Source organism: Mus caroli, chromosome 2, assembly GCF_900094665.2.
Source record: "Mus caroli chromosome 2, CAROLI_EIJ_v1.1, whole genome shotgun sequence".
Taxonomy (NCBI): Eukaryota; Metazoa; Chordata; class Mammalia; order Rodentia; family Muridae; genus Mus; species Mus caroli.
This window is the reverse complement of record NC_034571.1, coordinates 78,510,746-78,533,007: the sequence shown is the minus strand read 5'-3', so window position 1 is coordinate 78,533,007 and position 22,262 is coordinate 78,510,746.

Sequence of the window (22,262 nt, the reverse complement as noted above, 5' to 3'; positions counted from 1 at the left end):
TTAATTGGGGCTGGCTTATAGGTTCAGAGGTTCAGTCCATTATTATCATGGCAGGAAGATGACAGTATCCAGGCAGGCATGGTGCAGGAGGAGCTGAGAGTTCTACATTCATCTCAAGGCTGCTAGCAGAATACTGGCTTCCAGGCAGCTTGGATTTGGGTGTAAAAGACCACATCTACAGTGACACACCTACTCCAACAAGGCCATACCTCCTGATAGTGCCACTCCCTGGCCCAAGCATGTACAAACCATCACACCTACCATTATACTCCTATTATAATGCTGTCTCCAGCCAACCATGCACATATAACCTCACGGGGGTATATCCTATCATTGGTTGACTGAGGAAGGGAAGACTAGGGCTAGTTTAGTTATAGTTTTGCATGCTATGCAGGCATTACCCAGAAGTGGACAGATAGAGCATTAGAGTTCTTTTCTGAGAAAATCTTGAAAGACACTGGTGAAGTCTTCATAGTAGGCAGAACTCATGGCAGTACAGTTGGCCATGCATTTTGTTTGGGAAGGAGAAATGATCAGAAATGCAATTGTTCACTGACCAAAGGACTGTAGTGATGTTCAGGGACTTAGAAAAGCAGATTGGTGAGAAAGATTATTTGGGGGAGAAGTACGTAGATAGACTTCTCCAAATGGGAAAAGGATGTTAAAATACTTGTGTGCCATATAAATGCTCATCAAAAGACGACTTCAGCTGAGGAGGAGTCAATAATCAAGTAGACAGGATGATCAGTGTGTACAGTCAGCCTCTTTCCCAGTCACTCTTGTCAATGTCCAATGGGTCCATGAACAACGTGGTCATGGTGGTAGACATGGAAATTATTCATGAGCTTGACAATGCAGACTTCGACTCACCAAGGATGACCTGGCTATCGCTGCTTCTGAGCGCCAGATCTGTCAACATTAGAGACTAACACTGAGCCTTAACTATGATAAGTTTAAAATTACACATATCCACAAGTACATATATATACATTCACGTATACATCCTTCCTGTAGGATACTGGACCGAGAGAAATATTGTGTTTCAAAAACATCAAGGAATTATGTAATCAAATTTACTCTTGTCATCATGATCTTTATTTTCACAAATCATTAGAAACAGTAATAGTCAAATCAAACACAATGAACATTTACATGCAAATATTTTGAAGGTGTAGTTTTTTAATGGAGCCCCATGTACCAGGGGTTTGTGAGTTTATTTAATAAATTAATTGCAGCTCCTTTTTACTAAAGCTACTTCCTGGTAAACAGCCAACACGAAAGAATAAATAAATATAAGGCAGTTTTTGACTTCCAGGCTTCGTGGCTAGTCACAATTGGCATGTGTTATATTGGCTTGGTGACAATTGTTATAATTACCTTTTACTAAGTGTGTGAACTCCGTCCAACTTTGAACGTCACAAGTTTGTAGTTTTGTTAGAGTAAAAATTAAGATCAGCATTGAAGATGGAGCCAAGAGCAAATACATTTTCCAAGCCCTCCCCTCCCTCAGTTTCTTGTTTCATCAAATTGGAATTACTCCCAACTTGAAAGAAATCACAGAGTGACTTGTGCTTTCCCAGCCACTGTTTGTTCAGCAAAGTTAAACAAACACATCTGCAGCTAGGAAATATCCTTCCTGGTGGATCTGTGGTATTTTTGTGTATTAAAATAGTGTGATGTCTTTGTGTGTGTACGCTATGATGTTCATACCATTATGAATCTACGTACACAAGCTAGTTAGCAGTGTCTGAGACGTGTTTAAGTAATGTGATAATGATTGTGTGCTTTGAATTGTAATTTTCCAAAAAACCAAGTTGATTTTTATATTACTTTATTTCAAAATGTTTTAATTCAAGGGTATAAATTAGACTACATTATATGATATTACTATTGTAAATGGTTAATACCTAGATACTTCTTAAGATTATTGAATTTATAAAGACTGGCATCAAAAGGAGAATGTGCTGCGATGTAGAGAAAGAAGAGGGGGAAGCCGAGAAACTGGAGGCTCTCAACAATGACTTTCAAATTTCAAATATATGGGAATCTGGAAATTAGAGTGGAAGTATTTTTTGTTTCAATTGATGGGTGGGAAAAAAAACCTTGGACAATGTTGACTAATGCTCTCACCAGGGATTCAGCTACAATAGGACAGATAAGAGAAGACAAATGAAATCAATTTTCCGTCAAGAGATTATTTTGCAAGATTTTTTGATTATGAAAAGACTGAGAAAGGGAGGCAATGAGAAAGAATAGAGTTTCATGCCCAAGGGCCTGGAAAGAAGATGGTTGAAGTCATACAAGGAAAGGGACAGCCAGAGAACAGTTAAAGGAAAACAGATGGCTGAAGTTTGAACATCGATAGCAGTCACAAAAGAGGACTTCTTAATGCTCCTTTAGAAATAATAATACATGTCTATACATTTACAGTGCACCTGTGACAGCCATGTCTCTGTGATCTTGTATCTACATCTGACTTGACTTGGAAGAGGAGATGTCCTTTAAGAGCAAGAAGAAAAACAGGTGGGTCAAACAATGTCAAATACATTATTAAAGTTAGGAAACAATGAGAACCTTAATTCCACTCATGTAGATTACTTATAGTCTAGATAGAATATTAAGTTTTCTAAAGTTGTAACTTTTAATCCTTATAACATATTTGTAGATAAGTATGTTTCCATCTTGCAAATGAGAAAACTGAGATTCACAGATTGTAATGTGCCCCAGTTCGTGACTCTAGGAAGAAGCAGAGTTAGTATTTGTCTTAGCTGTGACCCAGCAGAGCCACTAAGATGTTCAATTTCAGTAAAAGCCAAGAGACTATTCTGCTTTAGTGGCAAAATAGAAATTACTTTCCTTTTTATTCACAATTTAAAATTTTTTAATTGAAATCTTATTCCATCCTTCTCTCTGCCCTTTCATCCCTCTAACCCCTCTGTCTCCTCCTTCTAACTCCTTTCTTATACTCCCACTTTTTCTCAAATTGATAGCCTCTTTTTCTTTGATTTAATTGTTGCACAGACATGTGTGTGTACATACATACACACACACACATATATGTTTGTGTGTATGTGTATGGGTGCTTGTGTATGTCTCATGCCACCTGGGCTGCCAATGCTCCCTTTAAAGAGCCACAGACTAACGAACAAAAATCCCAGTACTTGGCATGAAAAACCATCATTCAAAGTGTTGGTTAGGATAGACCAGATGACTCCCAAAACAATGTATATAATTGCTGATGCCTTTGAAGATATCAACTATAAGCAGTTGAAGATAAATTACTATTGCTTAAGGCATTGCACCCTTTGAATGTAGGACTTGGGAGATTCAAGCTGTGTCTAAAATGAATGCCTCCTTCCTGTAGGCTAGCTTTCATAGTATTGGAAGATGCTGTCAATGATCCAAAGGAGGAAAACAATCAATATTTCTATCTAGTTGTGATGTCTATGCACCACAACATTGACTAGCACAGCAAGATAGCCTTAAACATGCAGTGTGGTACCCATATTGGTGGTATCCAAAAGCTGTCTCATTGAATATAACGTCCACTCAACAGGAGGCAAATCATGCCTGGTACTAGGAATTTAGCCAACTACTTGGGCTAGTGAAGTCATGGATCTTTGAAGAAAACCTACTACCATCATTTTACCAGGCCAGCAAAATTCCTAACTACATTCTTTCTAAGCTCTGAAATTTCTTGGCAACTCATATCTTAGTACTTTGCTCTGTTAGAATGGAAATAAATGTATTATCATTATTTATGTATACAATTATTAGTAAATTCTATAAATAATATGATAATGTTTAGTATATATATTTATTTATTATATTTATCTACTGGTACGTCCCTAAATACTTTGATCATGGCTTCTTAAGAGAATACATTCACTAAGAATACACTAAAAAGTTTTACAATTCTTACAAGGCTGCTTGTATAAATACATACTGGCAGGATAAAACCATGACAGACATCGCTTGGAGATTTGTCTGTAGTTAACAAAGTACAAATAAGAGCCAGACAGAACACCACATGGAAATCCATTCAACGTCTCTGAGTTCAGCGTTACTGGCAAGTTCCTATCATCACTTTATAGAAGCAAAATTAAAGTTCTCCAATTTTTTTCCAGTTTTTAAAATGTACTGCCAGGGCAGGAGAGATGACCCAGTAGATTAGAGCGCTGGCTGCTCTTCCAGAGGATCTAAATTCTATTCCCAGTACCCACAGGATAGCTCACAGCCATCCTTAACCCCATTTTAGAGGATCTAATCCTCTCTTCTAGATCTGCAGGCATCAGGAATTCAACTGGGGCACAAACATACATGCAGGTAAAATACCCATATGCATAAAATAAAAATAAACAAATTTACACACTATCTTTCCATTTTCTCACCTTGGCATATGATCAATAAATTAAAGAAAGTATAGCATTCTTATTTTCACTGTGAGCACTTAAGGGAAAGTATTTTTCTATGGATGTTAATATTTAATTTTTCTCATAAAATATATTTTGATCATGTTTTACTCTTCTTCCAACTCTTCTCAACTTTCCACTTCCCTACCCACACCATTTCAATAGGTTCTCTCTCCTTCTCTCACTTCCTTTCTCCCTTTCTCTCTCTCTCTTCTTTCTCCTTTCTTCCCTTCTTCCCACTGCCCCTCCTCCTCTCTCTCTGTTAAACTAAAAAACAAAGAAACAAAGAAAAATGAAAATCAAAACAAACAAACAAGTAAACAAACAACAGTAAGGCTAGACTAAATCCAGAACTGAAAAAATGACAGCTGGGCCTGCTGCTCTAGGGCAGCCACCTTGAAGAGCCTGTCTGACCAACTTGCTTCCAGGTGGTCAGTCCCAACACCTACTCCATCTATAAGCTGGTGGACCATGAGAAGGAGCTAGTGCTTCAGAAGCAGATTCAGGAGCACAGCTTTGCTACTGAAGATGAACACCTGAAGCATGGCTGTAATGGAAAAGGTCTCAACAATGGTCTGGTAATTATGGTGCTTCTGAGACCAGAGGCTTGACCCAGGTCAATGACTCGTGGTAACTAGTATTTGCATGTACTGCTGTGTAGGGGGAAAAAAAAGCTGGGTGATTTGCAATTTTCTTTTCTTTTTTCTTTTTTCTTTTTTTTTTTTATAATCTTAGTGCTATATTCAGAAAGTGAAGGCAGTATCAGAAATTCAAAATCACCCTTAACTACATAGCAAGTTTGAGGCTAGCCTGGGCTAATAAGATCCTATGTCAAACAAAACAAAACAAGAATTTTTTCAGTACCATGGTAGATGGGCAGGGTATATGGCTCAGTGGTAGAACATGTGCAAAGCCTTAGTGTCAGCCCTCATTACTACTGTTCTAGTTTGTTCTTACTGTTCTGATAAAAACACTGACTAAACCAACTTACGTATGGAAAGTTCAATTTAGCTTGAAGGTTTCAGTCCACCATCGATGGAATCCAGGGCATGACTCTCAGGCAGGAGCCTGGCATCAAGGAACAGAAGCAGAGACCATCAAAGTGTTCTTCATGATTTGCAATTTTCAATGTAAATGAATTTTCCATGGAGAGGTGGAAAGAATGGAGGAACAGAGAGAGTCTGAACCGTGTCAATGTCCAAGGCCTGAGCTACCGTCAGAGGCCATGTTGCATGGAGGTGCATGAATGAGGCTGTGTTGATATCGGTGGCCTATGCTGCCCTGAGGTCATGTTTGGGTCCATGGTCCTGATGAAGTATCTGTAGACCATATGGCCATGTTAACCATCAAAGTCCGTGCAGAATTTTGGTGGTCCATGTTCTTTCCGGAGGTCATGTCTGAATCAGTGGTCGTACTGCAGCTGGAGGTCATGTTGATGGCCGTAACCTATGTTACCACCAAAGACCATGTGGATGTGCTGGAGGTCATGTGGATGTTCTGGTCTGTGCAGTTGTCAGATATCTCGTGGAAGTCCATGGTCCGAGCTGCTGCTGACTAGAAAGGAAGCTCTTCTGCAGTTATTGACAAGTACAGGCTAACAGTTGACAGAGAGACATAGAAGGTTTCAGTGACAAGCTTTTCCATTCCATTCCCAAAATTAATAACCTAGGCAGAAAGCCCTCAACATCAACTTCTAAAAACTGGGATAAGGATGCTGAAGTGTAGCTCACCACAATAGATGGCTACCGACAGGGGCGGGGGTGGGGGTGGGGTGGGGAAATATTCACTTTTCTTTTAGGGGCTGTCTGACCATGTTCCATTGTCTAGAGAGACAACACAAGTAGTAATTTTTAAAAAAATGTTTTTGTCACAAGTCTGGGGAGTGGATCTGTGAAGACTTTGAACTAAGAGTGATCCAGGTGCATTATGGGAAATGTCCAAATAATGAATAAAAATATGTTAAAAAAAAAAGGAAAACAGCAGATGGTCAGTTTCTCCAGTGGAATGTCACAGGGTATATCAGCCAGATGTCATGGCTTTCCCAGGACTAGCTGGCAACACAAGATGGACTCCATGATTTTGTGTGTGTGTGTGTGTGTGTGTGTGTGTGTGTGTGTGTGCTTTTTGTTTCAGTTTGGCAAACGTATGGTTTATACCTATAAGGATCCTATGTTGAAAAATATCAAAATCTTTAAGATAAATCGATGATTTATTAAGACACACTTTTTAAGTAGATAATACTTTCCTTTAATTTCTCAGGGAAAAAAATCTAAGATTTTTCTAAAATCTCCATGATCAAGAACAAATGTCACTCATATAAACTCTATTCCCTACATCCCTTAGCCTTTATCTGCAGTTTTGTAGTTAGCAAGAAGGCAAATGAAATAAACAAGAAGGCTTAGTGCAACATTTGATATTTCTACCCTTTACTCTCCTAAGACAACATTAGACAAATTGAAAGTCAGGAATTTCTAAGTGTGTATATCCCCTTAAATGTATGAGGTAGAACGTTTAAAGATTTATGACATTTATTTTATATCATGATTTCCCAGTCCTTGTTAAGATGACAGAATTTGGGAAAATAGATGTTTTTGTTTTTTTTGGTCTGTTTGTCTGTTGCATATGTAACAAGAGTAGAAACAACAAGATAGATAGCAGAGTGTCTGAGAGCAAGCCAACGGTGCAGGAAATGGAGAAAGTGACTGAAGGAGAGTTAGGTTTCCAGGATACAGCAGCTTTTCTCCTGGGAAACTCTCAGCTAGTTAGCATTTCTTTTAATGTCTCAGGAAAAGTGAAGGATTTTCCCGCCACACAATTTACTAAATATAAGCAGGAACACAAGTCATACCTCAGGGCACTCTTTCAAACACTTGTTTCTTTCCAGCTTCTAGCTTGTATCTAGATTCCTATCTACAAGTAAAAAGAGAGCAAACTAGAGATTAGTATGATATTTAGATATTTCTCTCTTGAAACACTTTAAGGTTTTTTTGTTTGTTTGTTTGTTTGTTTGTTTTGTAAAAAAAGTTCAGGAAACCAGAGATTTTTTTTTTTTAATTGTGCGTATTCCTTTAAGACTTGTGAGGCTGAGCACTTGTTTTCTTGCCTGGGAAGCCTTTGCTAGCTTCCCTCTTCATTCTTTATGATGCCCATAAACGGAGGACTGATTTTGTTTCCTTTGGGTTTGGAGAGAGCTAAGACACCTTGCAAAGATTTGCAGCTGGCCATGATATTCTAGCTTAATGAATATTCATAACCATTTGAAAAGATAGGATGGCAAGGGAAACTCTCGGTTCTAATAAATAGCACTGTTTGTCCAACGATTAATAGCTGCTTCCTGTTTTTAAACATTGATACATTGCATGGGAAGTAATGAGAGAAAAATCCCCTGCAGAGGGGAGGAACTGAGCAGGACTGGAAAGGTCTGAACTGGTCCGCTTTGAGGAGTTAAGTGTTTAATCTACAAACTTGACTTGTTGAAATCTTCTGCGTGTTCTAGAATCAGTTGTAACTCATAGAACGACTCTATGTGCTTTCAGATTCCTGCAAGGGCCTCTTACCCTCTGAGTCAGTTCTGAAGTAAACTAAAGCACAGCCCACCTCCAATGCCAGTATGGGAAACTACTAGACTATTCAAGCCCAAATTCTACAAATTGGGATGTTCTTCCTGGCTCTGTTGATATGAGATGGGAAGGGTTTATTTTGTTTGTTTGTTTTGTTTTGTTTTTAGATCCCCAGGACATGCATAGTTTTCCTAACACCAGAAGGACTTTCCATTCCCTTTACTGTTAAATTCAGAGAAAAAAAGTAAAAGAGAATTTAAATAATAAAGCAAAGCAAGTAAATAAAACAACCACCTAAATGCAGGTGCTTCCAAGTATTTTGTCTGTCTTTCTTTTTATTTTAAAAAAAAAAATCTCCTCTAGACCGCGGAACATTCAGCCCTAAATGGGACTTATCCGTTAACCCCTCTCCCTAGGGCTCAGGGAACCATGAAGAGGAGGTAGAAAGATTGTCGTTTATGTATATGTGTGCGTGGATGAGTGGATCTCTGATTCTTGTGCCTTCTCCTGAGTTCTTTCCCTTTTGTTTGCTTGTTTTGCCCGATTCCAACATGCTAGTTTTTGTTTTATCTCACTGTACTTTATTTTATTTAAAATATTTTTTTTTGTCTAGGATGTAGGTTCACCTAAAATACACAAATGTAATGATAATAGAAGAAATATGAACTTTTAGGTTTACTGAAAACACTAACATTAAAATGAAATATGCACGAGAAAATGTGTTTAGTTATCACAGAAAAAGATTTGTCAATTTGGAAGGCAATTATATCCAAGAATCAATATTTTTTAAAGTGTTCTTAACATCTATACATGGCTTTTCTTCAGTGCTAAGTGTACGGTTGTACAGCGGTAGTTTAGAGATGTTATGGGGCTTCTAAGTACACACACACACACACACACACACACACACACACACACAGCACTTTTTAGACTTTCCTGAATACTACAACAACAAACTATTTTTGTTCAGACACTTTATACTGGAGAAAGCTATTTTTACAGTGAATCACATCCTGGTCTTCAGAAACAATGGGATAAAACTGGGTACTCAATACAAGGGTGATATTTCCACTGTGAACAGGAAGTGTGTGTGTGTGTGTGTGTGTGTGTGTGTTTGCTCAGTATTTGTCTACAAAGCTCTCACTGATTGAGTTTACTAAATGTTTGTAATTTGTTGTCACATTTTTTAATTTTTTAATTTTTTAATTTTTTAATGTTGCTTTCATTTTTTAAAGTTTTTAATTATTTTCAAACATTTATGAATTAACTTTTATTTGCCTTTTCTGCCATTTTAAATCGATAAATATCATATTCATGTTTGTATTTTCATTTCCAAATTTAGTCTTATACTACCAAGTTAAGAATTAGTACACTTACTACAGTATTCTTATTTTTCCTACTGATCAGCATAGAAACTGCTCTTCAGAAGTTAGCTGTGCCTTTACCAAAGGAAACAACTTTGGGAATCCAATAGTCCTGGGCAGCTTGCAAGCAGATGGAGACTCCTGCTGCTTTTGAACTTGGGCCACAGAAGTGAGCACACAGAGTGATCCTGGTTTGTTTGTGTCTTCTCTGAGTGGGTTGCTGGAAGTCCAGATGCATATTCTAAAGGATTGCCTTAAAAAAAAAAATAAAGAAGTCTGTCCAAATCAAAGCTCCCAAAGTGATACTGATTGTAGTTTATGACTTACCTGATTTAAATGTCTGTAGATCTTCTCTTCTCTTTAATGCTAACAAAAACAATGACAAATGTTATGAACATTGTTTATGGAAAGGATATTTTACTCTCCTCAGGACTAATGTATTGACTTCCATTTAGATGCATTTTGAAAACATGTTTTGAATTTTAAGATACTACTTTTAGAAAAGCATAGGAATTGAGTTTAAAATATTTTCACCATAGAGTTTTTTCAATATTTAACTACTAGAAGTAGAAACTGCAAATAACATATAGAATATGCAAATAAAAATACACAGAGGGGACATGCACATACATACATATATATGCACATATCCTTAATTTAGTAATTATATTTTAGAAATTTAAAAGTGAATTGTTATTAAACTTAAAAATACCTTTTGGAAATAAAAAAAATGTTTTGATTTGAAAACTTTAAGTACACGATCATTTTCCAGTTTATTTCTAGACATTTGGTTAAAATGAAAATATCAGAAACAATTTTTGATGTATAGTACTTATTTTTAAAAATAGTCTCAGAACTTTTGAAATAAAAGTCACAAATACCGTAAGACAGAATTTACATTGGAATATGATGTACTCTCCTATTTTAACATGGGCTTTTGGAATACAGATCTGAAGTCAAACAATTGATTTTGAAAGTCTGTGTTAGGTAGTTAATTAGTTAACACAATATTTCTCAGGCCTTTCAAGTATGATATCGCATATGGATTTTATTATATCAAGCCAAATGAACTGTGAATTATATACAGCCTATCTTCAGTAATTAAAAACTTTCTTTTTGTACCAATAAGTTGTTGACATGCTTTTTTCAATGGTAGATTATGAAGCAATTAAACTTAAGTCAGGAAAATATAAACACATTACTAATAATTAGAAAACATAGATTGTGACTCAGATAATTAATAAAGTGAATATCCAATTTGTTCGTAGGCCCCAGGCAATGTATAATTAGTTTGTGGATTAAGGATAAAAACATTTTTTACAAGTGAAAAAGAAAAGATTTTCACTTGGTAAAAATTTTCTGTGTATAGAGGGCATCACAATAAAAGGGGGAGGAGGGAAATACTTGAAGTGTTATTTTTGACTGTGGCTTTACAAGTGTGACTTTAACATAAACACGTGGAGGTGGCAGAAATGCTTAGTTCTATTCACTGTTGGGTTTTTGACAGGTTAGGAGATGGAGGGAACCTCTCTGCATCTGCTTAGTGTAAGAATGAGACTCCAGCTCAAAACAAATTTCTACCACTTCAAGAGAGAAAGGTTTGTATTCATTTGTCTGTAAAGACTACTTCGGTTATAGTCAACAGATGCACAATTTGATAGCAGAGTAGTGATCTATGGCAGAGTGTGAACACCTTGCGTCTCTGTGGAGCGAGAACGTACATCACATTGAATAAAACTGTTGTTGACAGCCTATCGTACTGTCCTAAACCTACACACAGGCAGGTCGTGCTTGTTAAGGGAAGACATGGACCAGAGGGGAGAAGGAGGAGGACGAGAGATCGCAGAACTCTGAGATCATTCTCAACTTTCTAAACTTATGACCTTGAGCGATATAGCGACATCAAAAGTTTCTTCCTGACAAGAGTTTTCTTTAGCCACGTGAGGTCTCACAGTCATGTAAACACAGCCACTCTTAACTAGGACGAAGGCTATGGATGTATCAAAATGAATCTCACACCTTTTCCCCCAAAGTTGCGGTGCGTTTAGACTCAGTATTCTGTCTAGTTCTCGCCTCTACTGCTCCTTTCCTACCCTGGACTTGTCCTTGGCCTTTGTTTTCTAGGAGTCAGTCTTTGTGTCTTGGCCTCTCACCAGTTTGATTGCCTTGTGTTTTTCTTGGCCAGGATATCTAAGAGAAATTTTAGCTATTTATTTTTTAGTAGATAATATTCCCTTAGGTTGATTCTAGTTATGAGATAATGAGAACACATTCTCACTTGTATACTCCTTGTTTTCGACATATTGGGCTATTGTCACTAAGACATAGACAACCGATGAGCATCTTGCAACTCCTACTAAGTGCTGCACCCCCCTACAGGCACATTCCTCACCAGCAATTTTGAGTCCAGTTCTCTGGCCTGATCTACACTTTGCTGCCCTCTTCTGACCCACAGGTATTATGGTTTGTTTTGCCTTGTTAAATTTATTTATGTAGTGTGTTTGCGCATGTGTGTGCACACCACAGCATGAATGTAGAAGTCAGAGCACAGCTTATATGCATCAGTTCTCCTTGTTCTGTGTGAATCCCAAGGACTGAACTCAGGTTGTCAGCAAGTGCTTTTACCAGTAGAGCCCTAGAGATGGCTCTTTAAAAAATATTAACATTTATTTTATTATAGCTTTAATCAGACAGAAACCAATAAAGTTTCAGGATCTCTATGGCATTAACTCTTTTCTGGTTTCTATTACTTCTATGATTCATATATCTGCCCATGAGTAATAATAGCTATTTGTGTGATGTTTAAGAAGGTAAGAATTATAATGAACATGAAGACGTTGAGGTGGTACCTATCTACATAGAGCCTTCACTCCTCCTGACTAGTGTTCATGGTTCTAGAAGGTACTTTGCCTACTACCACAGGAGAAAGGTAAACACCAATCCAACCACAAACTCTTTGATCTACAACAATGACCTGGTGCAAGAAGTGCTACTGTAATAGTGGCCCAAAGCTATGGAAGTCACCAACAAGTATATGACTGAATTTAAGGCCCATTTCCTGAGACAGAACACATCCCTGACACTGTTCTGGTAGTCAAGAACTGGAAACCAGCTAGGCCAAGGACCTGGAGGAAAAAGAAATACTACTGTTCTGGTAAAGGAACATAACCAGAAGATGACTCCTAAGGACATTCTGCTATACTCATAGATGAGTTTTTTGCTCAGTCATGATCAGAGATGTTTCCTCCTGCAGCAGATGAGGACAAACACAGAGACCCATTGCTGGAACAATATACAGAGAGTGAGAGACCTTGAAACACCCCATCCATCAAATCCCTCCACTCAGGGTACAAGGAACCATATGGGAGAGGAGCCTGTGGGATAGAGGGGAGTAGGAAATGAGGATCTCCAAACATCCAGAACCAATACATATTTGAACTCACAGAGACTGCGGCAACATGCACATGGACCTGCTTGGGTCTGTACTAGACAGGGTCCCAGTGCTGAGAGAAGAGGACTCTGGGGGTTCAAAGCATTCTTAAGGGCACGCCTACCAGTAGATGGCCAACACAAAATGAACTCAATGGTATCCTTTGAGTTTTGTTTGTTTGTTTGTTTGTTTCAGAAGGTTTTGACAGGGTACTCCCCCCCCCCCCGCACCTTACAATTCCTTTATGCATTTATTATGACTTCCAGTTTTGTGTTTTGGCGGTATTCCTGTGTATGTGTCCCTGCACCTACATTTATGTCTCTGTGTCTACATTTGTATTGCATACTTTTTCTTTGTTTTTTTTTTTTTCTTCTGTCTGGTCTGTCCTATTCCACTTTGTTTGTTTTTGTTTTATCTTATTTTATTATTATTTTAGATGGCTGTTTGCTTTATAATCAGAAACAGAAAGGATGTGAATTCTTCTGAGAGGAAGTATGGAGAGTATCTCATATGTTGTGGGGGAGGGGAAGCTGTGACCAGAATATATTGTATGAAAAACAACCATTTTCAATATGAAAAGAAATCCAGGCAGTGGTGGGATATGCCTTTATCCCAGCACTTGGGAGGTAGAGGGAGGTAGGTTTCTGAGTTCGAGGCCAGCCTGGTCTACAGAGTGAGTTCCAGGACAGCCAGAGCTACAAAGAGAAACATGAGCCTGATATAGCTGTCTTCTAAGAGGCTCTGCCAGTGCCTGACAAATACAGAAGTGGATGCTCACAGCCATCCACTGGATGGAGCATGTGAAGGAGTTAGAGAAAGTACCCAAGGATCTGAAGGGGTTTGCAGCCCCATAGGAGGAACAACAATATGAACTAACCAGTATCCACAGAGCTCTCTGGGACTCATGGCTCTAGGTGCATATGTAGCAGAGGATGGCCTAGTTGGTCATCAATGGGAAGAGAGGCCCTTGGTCCTTTGAAGGCTCTATGCCCCAGTATAGGGGAATGCCAGGACCAGGAAGCAGGAGTGGGTGGGTTGGTGAGCAGGGGGAGGGGAGAGGGGAAACCAGGAAAGGGGATAATGTTTGAAATGTAAGTAAAGACAATATCTAATAAGGGGGGGGGTGAGAAAAACAAAACCAAACCAAACAAAACAAAAACAACAAAAAATACAAACCCGCAAAACAAAAAAAACCAAACAACAAAAAATCAATATGAAATGAAAACCCACACTTTTTTAATTTATAAAAAGTCAAAAGGAAATTGAAATCTACACAATACAACAGGCAAGTGTCAGTTCAAAATCTCCACTCTCCTTTACCTGCTGAGATTTAGGGTTAAGGAGTCTGGGTTCGTTCTCCCGTTGTTCCTGACACCATCTATAGCCGCCAAAGTGGTTTGTTTTCCCTTAAAATCGATATATATTGCCAATTACCACCTTTAATCTCCATTAATTGAATTTCATAGTTATTTTAAATTTTTAATTTTTTACTTTAATTCTTTTTTAAAAAGTTTTTTTTCTAGGTTTTTTTTTTTTTTTTTTTTTTTGTGTCAGTGTATATAGTCTTTCTTGTGTAGCCCTGGCTGTCCTGAAACTAGCTCTGTAGACCAGGCTGGCCTGGAATTGACAGAGACTCACCTGCCTCTGCCTCCAGAGTGCTAGGNGGTTTGTTTTCCCTTAAAATCGATATATATTGCCAATTACCACCTTTAATCTCCATTAATTGAATTTCATAGTTATTTTAAATTTTTAATTTTTTTTTTTATTTTTTTTTTAAAAAGTTTTTTTTCTAGTTTTTTTTTTTTTTTTTTTTTTTTGAGTCAGGGTATATAGTCTTCCTTGTGTAGCCCTGGCTGTCCTGAAACTAGCTCTGTAGACCAGGCTGGCCTGGAATTGACAGAGACTCACCTGCCTCTGCCTCCAGAGTGCTAGGATTACAGGCGTGCATCACCACTGCCAGAATTTACTTCAGTTATTCAGTTATGTCTGTACGTGTTCTGCTTCTTTCCACAAGCCGCACATATAATAATTAATTTTCTTCTTTTCCAAACCCTCTGGTTTTAGACTAAATTATACCTAAAGACATGGCTCAGAGGATCTTCTAAGTTTGTTGTTGTTATTGTCTTGTTTTTGTCTTTGTACCTGTGGAATAAACAGTTTCAAGAACAACAGTAAAATGAGAATGCTAAGAGAGAAAAATAGAAGGAGGCAAAGTTACTTTGTAATTCTAAATAATTCTGCAAAATAACTTAACACAAAGGGCTTAATTAAGAAAGACAAGGCTCTATGGGCAGCTTAGCAGGGAAGGATCGCTGTTAGAATCCCAAGACCTTATTAGCTAACCATTTTCCGGCTGTCATATATGATCCCATATTTCATGTGGCTGCCTGGGCAGAGTGAATGAAATTCAAGAGAGTTACATAAGATCACCTTGGAAGCAGAAGCACTGAATCATGTGTGCCTTGTGAAAACAACTATTCATAACAGACTCAATGAGAGCTCAACTTGAAACGATGATTCTGCTCTGATGAAATGCCTTTGGGCCGCCTTTGATGAATGAACACAGAAGCATATTCTTGCAAGAGAACAAGGAAGCCCTCGGGGTCCATTAGGTCCAACTAATGTGCCATCCAGATGAGGCTTTTCTTATTCCTGTCATACTCTCTCCTGCATCCTTGAACAGTGTGAGGGACAGAGAAGCTAGTGTGCTACGACACATCCCTGCATGGTCCATCTGAAGTATGCAGACATGCCTCTGACCTCTCCTAGTCTTCTTGGTGTTTACGAGTATTTGTAGCACCTTTTCTTTTTGTTTCAGGTAGTGATACTCCGTTTTTTGGTTTTCTATTCCTTATACACTTATCTAAAACCAAGACCCCTTTTCAGCTACGTGGAATTTGTGTTGGTGCAAAAACTTACAAAAATACCACAGTTTTAAGAAGTTTTCAAATGTTTGCTAGTTAATTAACTCATGGATCAGTTACCCTTTTGCCTGGGTTGGGGATTTAGTTCAGAGGTAGAGCATTAGTCAAGCAAGCTCAAGGTTGAGGGATTCTGTCCTCAAATCCAGAAAAAAAACATAGTATTTTTAAAAAATAGTTTTTACAACTATGGTACACATTATAATGAATAAAAGATACAACATCTGCAAAATTAAAAAAAAAGACTGTTTTCTTTCTTGTGTGTTTGTCTGTGTGTTTGATGTTGGGAGTGAACCTAGGGCATGAGCCTCCTACTGGTGACTACCTGAGCTAACTTCCCTAGGTACTCAGGATCAGCATGGTAATTGTCTTAGTTATGTTTCTATTGATGTGATAAAGACCATGGTCAAAACCAACTCGGGGTTCTATGCAGCTTAAACTTGTAGCCTATCAGGAAGAGAAGTCCGTTGGCTCCCATGAACCTAGAGGTATCTAGTGATGCAGAAGCCATGGAGAAATGCTGCTTACTGATTTGTTCTTCCTCATCTCTTCAGCCAACATTCTTTTATACCCTAGGACCACCATCCCAGGTATGGCACTGCCCACAATGGGCTGGCCACTTCCATATTAATCCTCAAGCAAGAAAATGCTCCACAGGCTTGCCTGCAGGCTAACCTGATGGAGGCATTTTCTCAACTGAGGGTCCCTCTTCTAAGACAACTCTAGTTTGTGCCAAGTTTACAAAAATCTAACAAACACAGTTGTGTATTTCTTTTGTGTTTAAAGAAATTTAAGTAATATATAGTTTGAGGGATTATACATGACTCTCTGTGGCAGAGCATTAACCTACTATGCACAAAGGCCTGGGTTCATCCCAGCACTGAATAATAAATATATCTGAATAATGAATGAATAAATAAATAAATAAATAAATAAATAAATAAATAAATAACACTCAGTTTGAAAAATTTACATTCTAATTAATTAAACACAAGCAATAAGTATGGAACATTTGATAATCATACATATTAATTATAGTTCATGAGTATCAAAATAGTCATGTGAGTAATGAAAATCCAAACCTTGTTTATCACTTATGGGAATGGGCAAAATAAACAAAATAGGAGAGATAAATTTGTTTTTAATACTTAAAAATGAGACACAAATCTGAAAGTAAATAGAGCCAAACATAAAGATTTGAAAACATTAACTACTGTATGGTAAAACTTATAACCTGTAGTCATGGAAAACACATATATCATTTAAATATTTTTCTACCATCCTAATATTCTTGATTAAAATATCAAATTATTCTTTCTGCTTCTTATAACAAACCCTGGCAGAGAAGTAAGGTATCCTAAATATCATAGCAAATGTCCTAGGCATAGAGAAATGTGACTAAAATTCTAGCATTTTTGAGGCTGAAACCACTGAGTCTAGCCTAGGCTACATAGCAAGTTTCAAAACCGACTCTTCCTCAAACAGCAGCAAAGAGTCAAATTTGTTTGGAAGCCACACATGCACTTTATTCCCAAGGTTTTGTTCTTAATCATTCCACTATTTAATTCATTTCAGTTTTTCTTCTACCTTTCTGTGTGCTTGAAGCAGTTTCTTAAAAATAACACAGAAAATCAGAATGTAAATGTCAGATAAGCTAAAAATATATTTTTTTTATATATAGGAACTTTAGAAATTAGTCTTGATTTGAGAATCCATCCTATAAAAGCCTGGTGATAGACATGGTAACAACACACATTCTTACAACATTCCTTAACAAATGTTTCACAGCCACTTAAATATATAATACTAACATCTATGCCTTAGATAGGTTTCCAAAAAATGTTTAAGTTCTGGTGTTGCATATCTGTTCCTTCATCTCTGGGTTCAAAAAAAATACAGGAATTGTTTTTTTGTTCTGGGCATCTGTTTTTAGAACAATGCTTTGTAGTTATTTTTTTTTTTTCAAAAGAAAAGATAAGAATGAGGCATATGATGTTTATACATTCTAAATATAGATTATAATTTTTCTGAAATATTTTAAAGATTTATTTGTAATATTTTATGTGTGTTCCTGATTGCACAGATGTATATCACATGTGTCCAGTACCAGTAGAGCCCAGAAATCATATCGGATTCTTCTTTAAATTTATTTATTTATTTTTAATTTTTATTTTTTGTGGAAGATATTTTTATTGGATATTTCTTTATTTATATTTCAAATGTATATCCCCTTTCCTGGTTCCCTCCTGGAAGCTCCCTATCCCATCCCCTCTCCCCCTGCTTCTATGAAGATTTCCTCCCACCCACCCACCCACCCACTCCTGCTTCCCTGCCCTCACATTCCCCTACACTGGGGCATCAAGCCTTCACAGGACGAAGGGCCTCTTCTCCCATTGATGACTGACTAGGCCATCCTCTGCTATATATGCAGCTGGAGCCATGAGTCTCATCATGTGTACTCTTTGGTTGGTGGTTTAGTCCCTGGGAGCTCTGCGGTGGGGGGTCTGATTGTTTGATATTGTTGTTCTTCTTATGGGGTTACAAACCCCTTCAGCTCCTTCAGTCTTTTCTTTAGCTCCTCTATTGGGGACCCCCATGCTCAGTCCAATGGTTGGCTGTGAGCATCTGCCTCTGTATTTGTCAGGCTCTGGCAAAGTCTCTCAGGAGAAGGATATATCAGGCTTCTGTCAGCATGCACTTCTTGGCATCCACATAGTGTCTGGGTTTGGTGACTGTATATGGGATGGATCCCCAGATGGGGCAGTCTCTGGATGGCCTTTCCTTCAGTCTCTGCTCCACACTTTGACTCTATGTTTGCTCCTGTGAGTATTTTGCTCTCCCTTCTAAGAAGGACTGAAGCACCCACACTTTGGTCTTCCTTGTTCTTGAACTTCATGTGGTCTGTGAATTGTATCTTGAGTATTCTGAGCTTTTGGGCTAATATTCACTTATCAGTGAGTGCATACCATGTGTGTTCTTTCGTGATTGGGTTACCTCACTCAGGATGATATTTTCTAGTTTCATTCATTTGCTTAAGAATTTCATGAAGTCACTGTTTTTAATAGCTGAGTAGTACTCCATTGTGTAAATGTACCGCATTTTCTGTATCTATTCCTCTGTTGAAGGACTCTAGGTTCTTTACAGCTTCTGGGTTCTTTCCAGCTTCTGACTATTATAAAGCTGCAATAAACATTGTGGAGCATGTGTCCTTATTATATGTTGGAGCATCTTTTGGATAAATGCCCAGGAGTGGTATAGCTGGGTCCTTAGGTAGTACTATGTCCAATTTTCTGAGGAACCACTAAACTGATTTCCAGAGTGATTGTACCAGCTTGCAATCCCACCAGCAATGGAGGAGTGTTCCTCTTTCTCCATATCCTCGCCAGCATCTGCTGTCACCTGAATTTTTGATCTTAGCCATTCTGACTGGTGTGAGGTGGAATCTCAGGGATGTTTTGATTTGCATTTCCCTGATGATCAAGGATGTTGAACATTTCTTTAGGTGCTTCTCAGCCATTTGATATTCCTCAGGTGAGAATTCTTTGTTGAGCTCTGTAGCCCATTTTTTTGATATATTTGTTTTTATGGATTTTTGAGAATTTTATATATGAGTATTGCATTTCCATCATTTCCCCACTTCCCTCTAATTCCTCCCGTTCCCTCTCAAATTCATGGCCTTTTATTGTTAAATTATTATATGTATTCACTTATACCTATTTAAGACAGGATTTCAGTTAGCTAAGGCTGGTTAAAATTCACAATATGTGACTAAGGATGATTTTGACCTTGAGTTTCTGATCTTCTGGCCTTACACTCCTGCATGTTAGCATGGCATGCTAGCATGTAAAATGGTACACACCTATTTATGTTGTTGTTCAGAGATTTTGCAGTTTTGGAGGTAGAGGCCATTGGTCTTGTGAAGGTTCTATGCCCAGTATAGGGGAGTGCCAGGGTCGGGAAGCTGGAGTGAGTAGGTTGGTGAGCAGGGGGAGGGGGAAGGGAAGTCGGTGGGGAGTCTTCAGAGGGAGAACCTGGAAATGGGATAGCATTTAAAGTGTAAATGAAGAAAATATCTAAGGAAAAAAGAAAAAAGGTTAATAAATTATTATACACAGTTATGATCCTTTCCTCTCTTTCAATTTCTCAAGATAGATATTATAAATTAAAGTTAACAAAATATTGATTTGGCTCAGTTAGGAGAGTGCTTGCCTAGCATGCAAAAAAAATCTGGGCTTCATCTCCAACACTGTAAAATCTCTGAACCACAACAAAAATAGGTGTAGCCTATTTTTAATAGGCTTATTTGAGTTTCTGGAGTCTAACTTTTTGAGTTCTTTGTATATATTGGAGATTAGCCCTCTATCGCATGTAGGGTTGGTAAAGATCTTTTCCTAATCTGTTGGTTGCCATTTTGTCTTATTGACAATGTCCTTTGTCTTATAGAAGCTTTGCAATTTTATGAGGTCCCATTTGTCTATTGTTAATCGTAGAGCATAAGCCATTGGTGCTCTGATTAGGAAATTTTCCCCTGTGCCCATGTGTTCAAGGATCTTCCCCACTTTCTCTTCTATTAGTTTCAGTGTATCTGGTTTTAGGCGAAGATTCTTTATTCATTTGGACTTGAGCTTTGTACAAGGAGATAAGAATGGATGGATTTACATTCTTCTACATGCTGACTAGCAGTTGAACCAGCGCTGTTTGTCGAAAATGCTGTCTTCTTCCCACTGAATGGGTTTAGGTCCTCTGTCAAAGATCAAGTGACCATAGGTGTCCACATACCTATGTTCCTTTGTGGGTCTTCAATTCTATTCCATTGATCTTCCTGCCTGTGTCTGTACCAATGCCATGCAGTTTTGTTTTGTTTTTTTTTTTTAAATCACTATTGCTCTGTAATACAGCTTGAGGTCAGGGATGGTGATTCCACCAGAGGTTCTTCTATTGTTGAGAATAGTTTTTGATATCCTTGGTGTTTTGTTATTCCAAATGAATTCACAAATTGCTCTTTCTAACTCTATGAAGAATTGAGTTGGAATTTTGATGGGGATTGCATTGATGTTTATAGATTGCTTTCCATAAGGTAGCCATTTTTACTATATTAATCCTACCAATCCATGAGCATGGGAGATCTTTCCATCTTCTGAGATCTTCGATGTCTTTTTTCAGACATGAAGTTCTTGTCATATAGATCTTTCACTTGCTTGGTCAGAGTCACACCAAGGTATTTAATATTATTTGTGACTATTGTGAAGGGTGTTGTTTCCCTAATTTCTTTCTCAGCATGTTTATCCTTTGAGTAGAGGAAGGCTACTGATTTGTTTGAGTTAATTTTATATCCAGCCACTTTGCTGAACTTGTTTATCAGGTTTAGAAGTTCTCTGTTGGAATTTTGGGGGGCCATTTAAGAATACTATCATATCATCTGCAAGCAGAATTATTTTGACTTCTTCCTCTCTGATTTCTATCCTTTGGACCTCCTTTTGTTGTCTCATTGCTCTGGTTAGGACTTCGAGTACTATATTGAATAGATAGGAAGAGAGTGGGCAGCTTTGTCTAGTCTCTGATTTTAGTGGGATTGCTTCAAGTTTCTCTCTGAAGCAGAGGTAAGGCTGGTTCTGAGCTTCCTGATGTAGGTGCTAGGAGTGAGCCAGGGTTCTACATGAAAGAAGCAATGACTCTTAACTACTGAACCATTTTCCAGACCTTCTTTTAGAAATATCACAATTATGCCTAGATAGGAAAACATTCAAATAAACTTTTTTTATGCATTTGGAAGTAGTGAAAGAAATGACAGTATATTGACTTCTTATTTTTAGACTCCTGCAGTTTTCCACAAAATTTTTTTTCCTCTGTTATCCTACAAAGTGCAGGCACTTTAGTAACCATGATTGTCTAATATAGATTTCCTTACTCTGGAGGACAGCTACTGAAGTGGTTTAAATGATAAAAGCCCCACACGCTCATATATTTGAATGCTTAGTTACCAGTTTGTGGAATCTGTGATGGATTAGGAGACTGGCTTTGTTGGAGAGGGCTGTGTCACTGGGAGCAGGTTTTAGGGTTTCAAAAAGCCCATATCAGGCCTAGTGTCTTTCTTTTTGCTTGCTGCCTGAAGATTAGAACGACTACTGCTCCAGCACTATGCTGGTCTACTTCTGCCATGATGATCATGGACCAACCCTCTGAAACTGTAAGCAAGCTTCCAATTAAATGCTTTCTTGTAACTGTTGCCTTGGTCATATTGTATCATCACAGCAATTTAACACTAAGATAACCACAGTCCTATTGGCTCCATCTTCAGGATTGTGTGTAGAACGTACCACTAGTAGAAAACTCACATTTCTAGGTTATATTACCGTTCACTTATTTTAGTTTTTCATTTTTTTTTTTGTTTCTTAAAAAAAAAATCTCAAAACCTTTTTTTCTTGTACTTTTTCCAGATTTTTTGTTATGGATGACAAGATGTCAATTCAACCAGTGGTTCTGTTATATCTGGAAGCAGGAAGTTGACACAGATTTGAAGTGATTAGAAAATACTAATCTAGCCGGGCGTGGTGGCGCACGCCTTTAATCCCAGC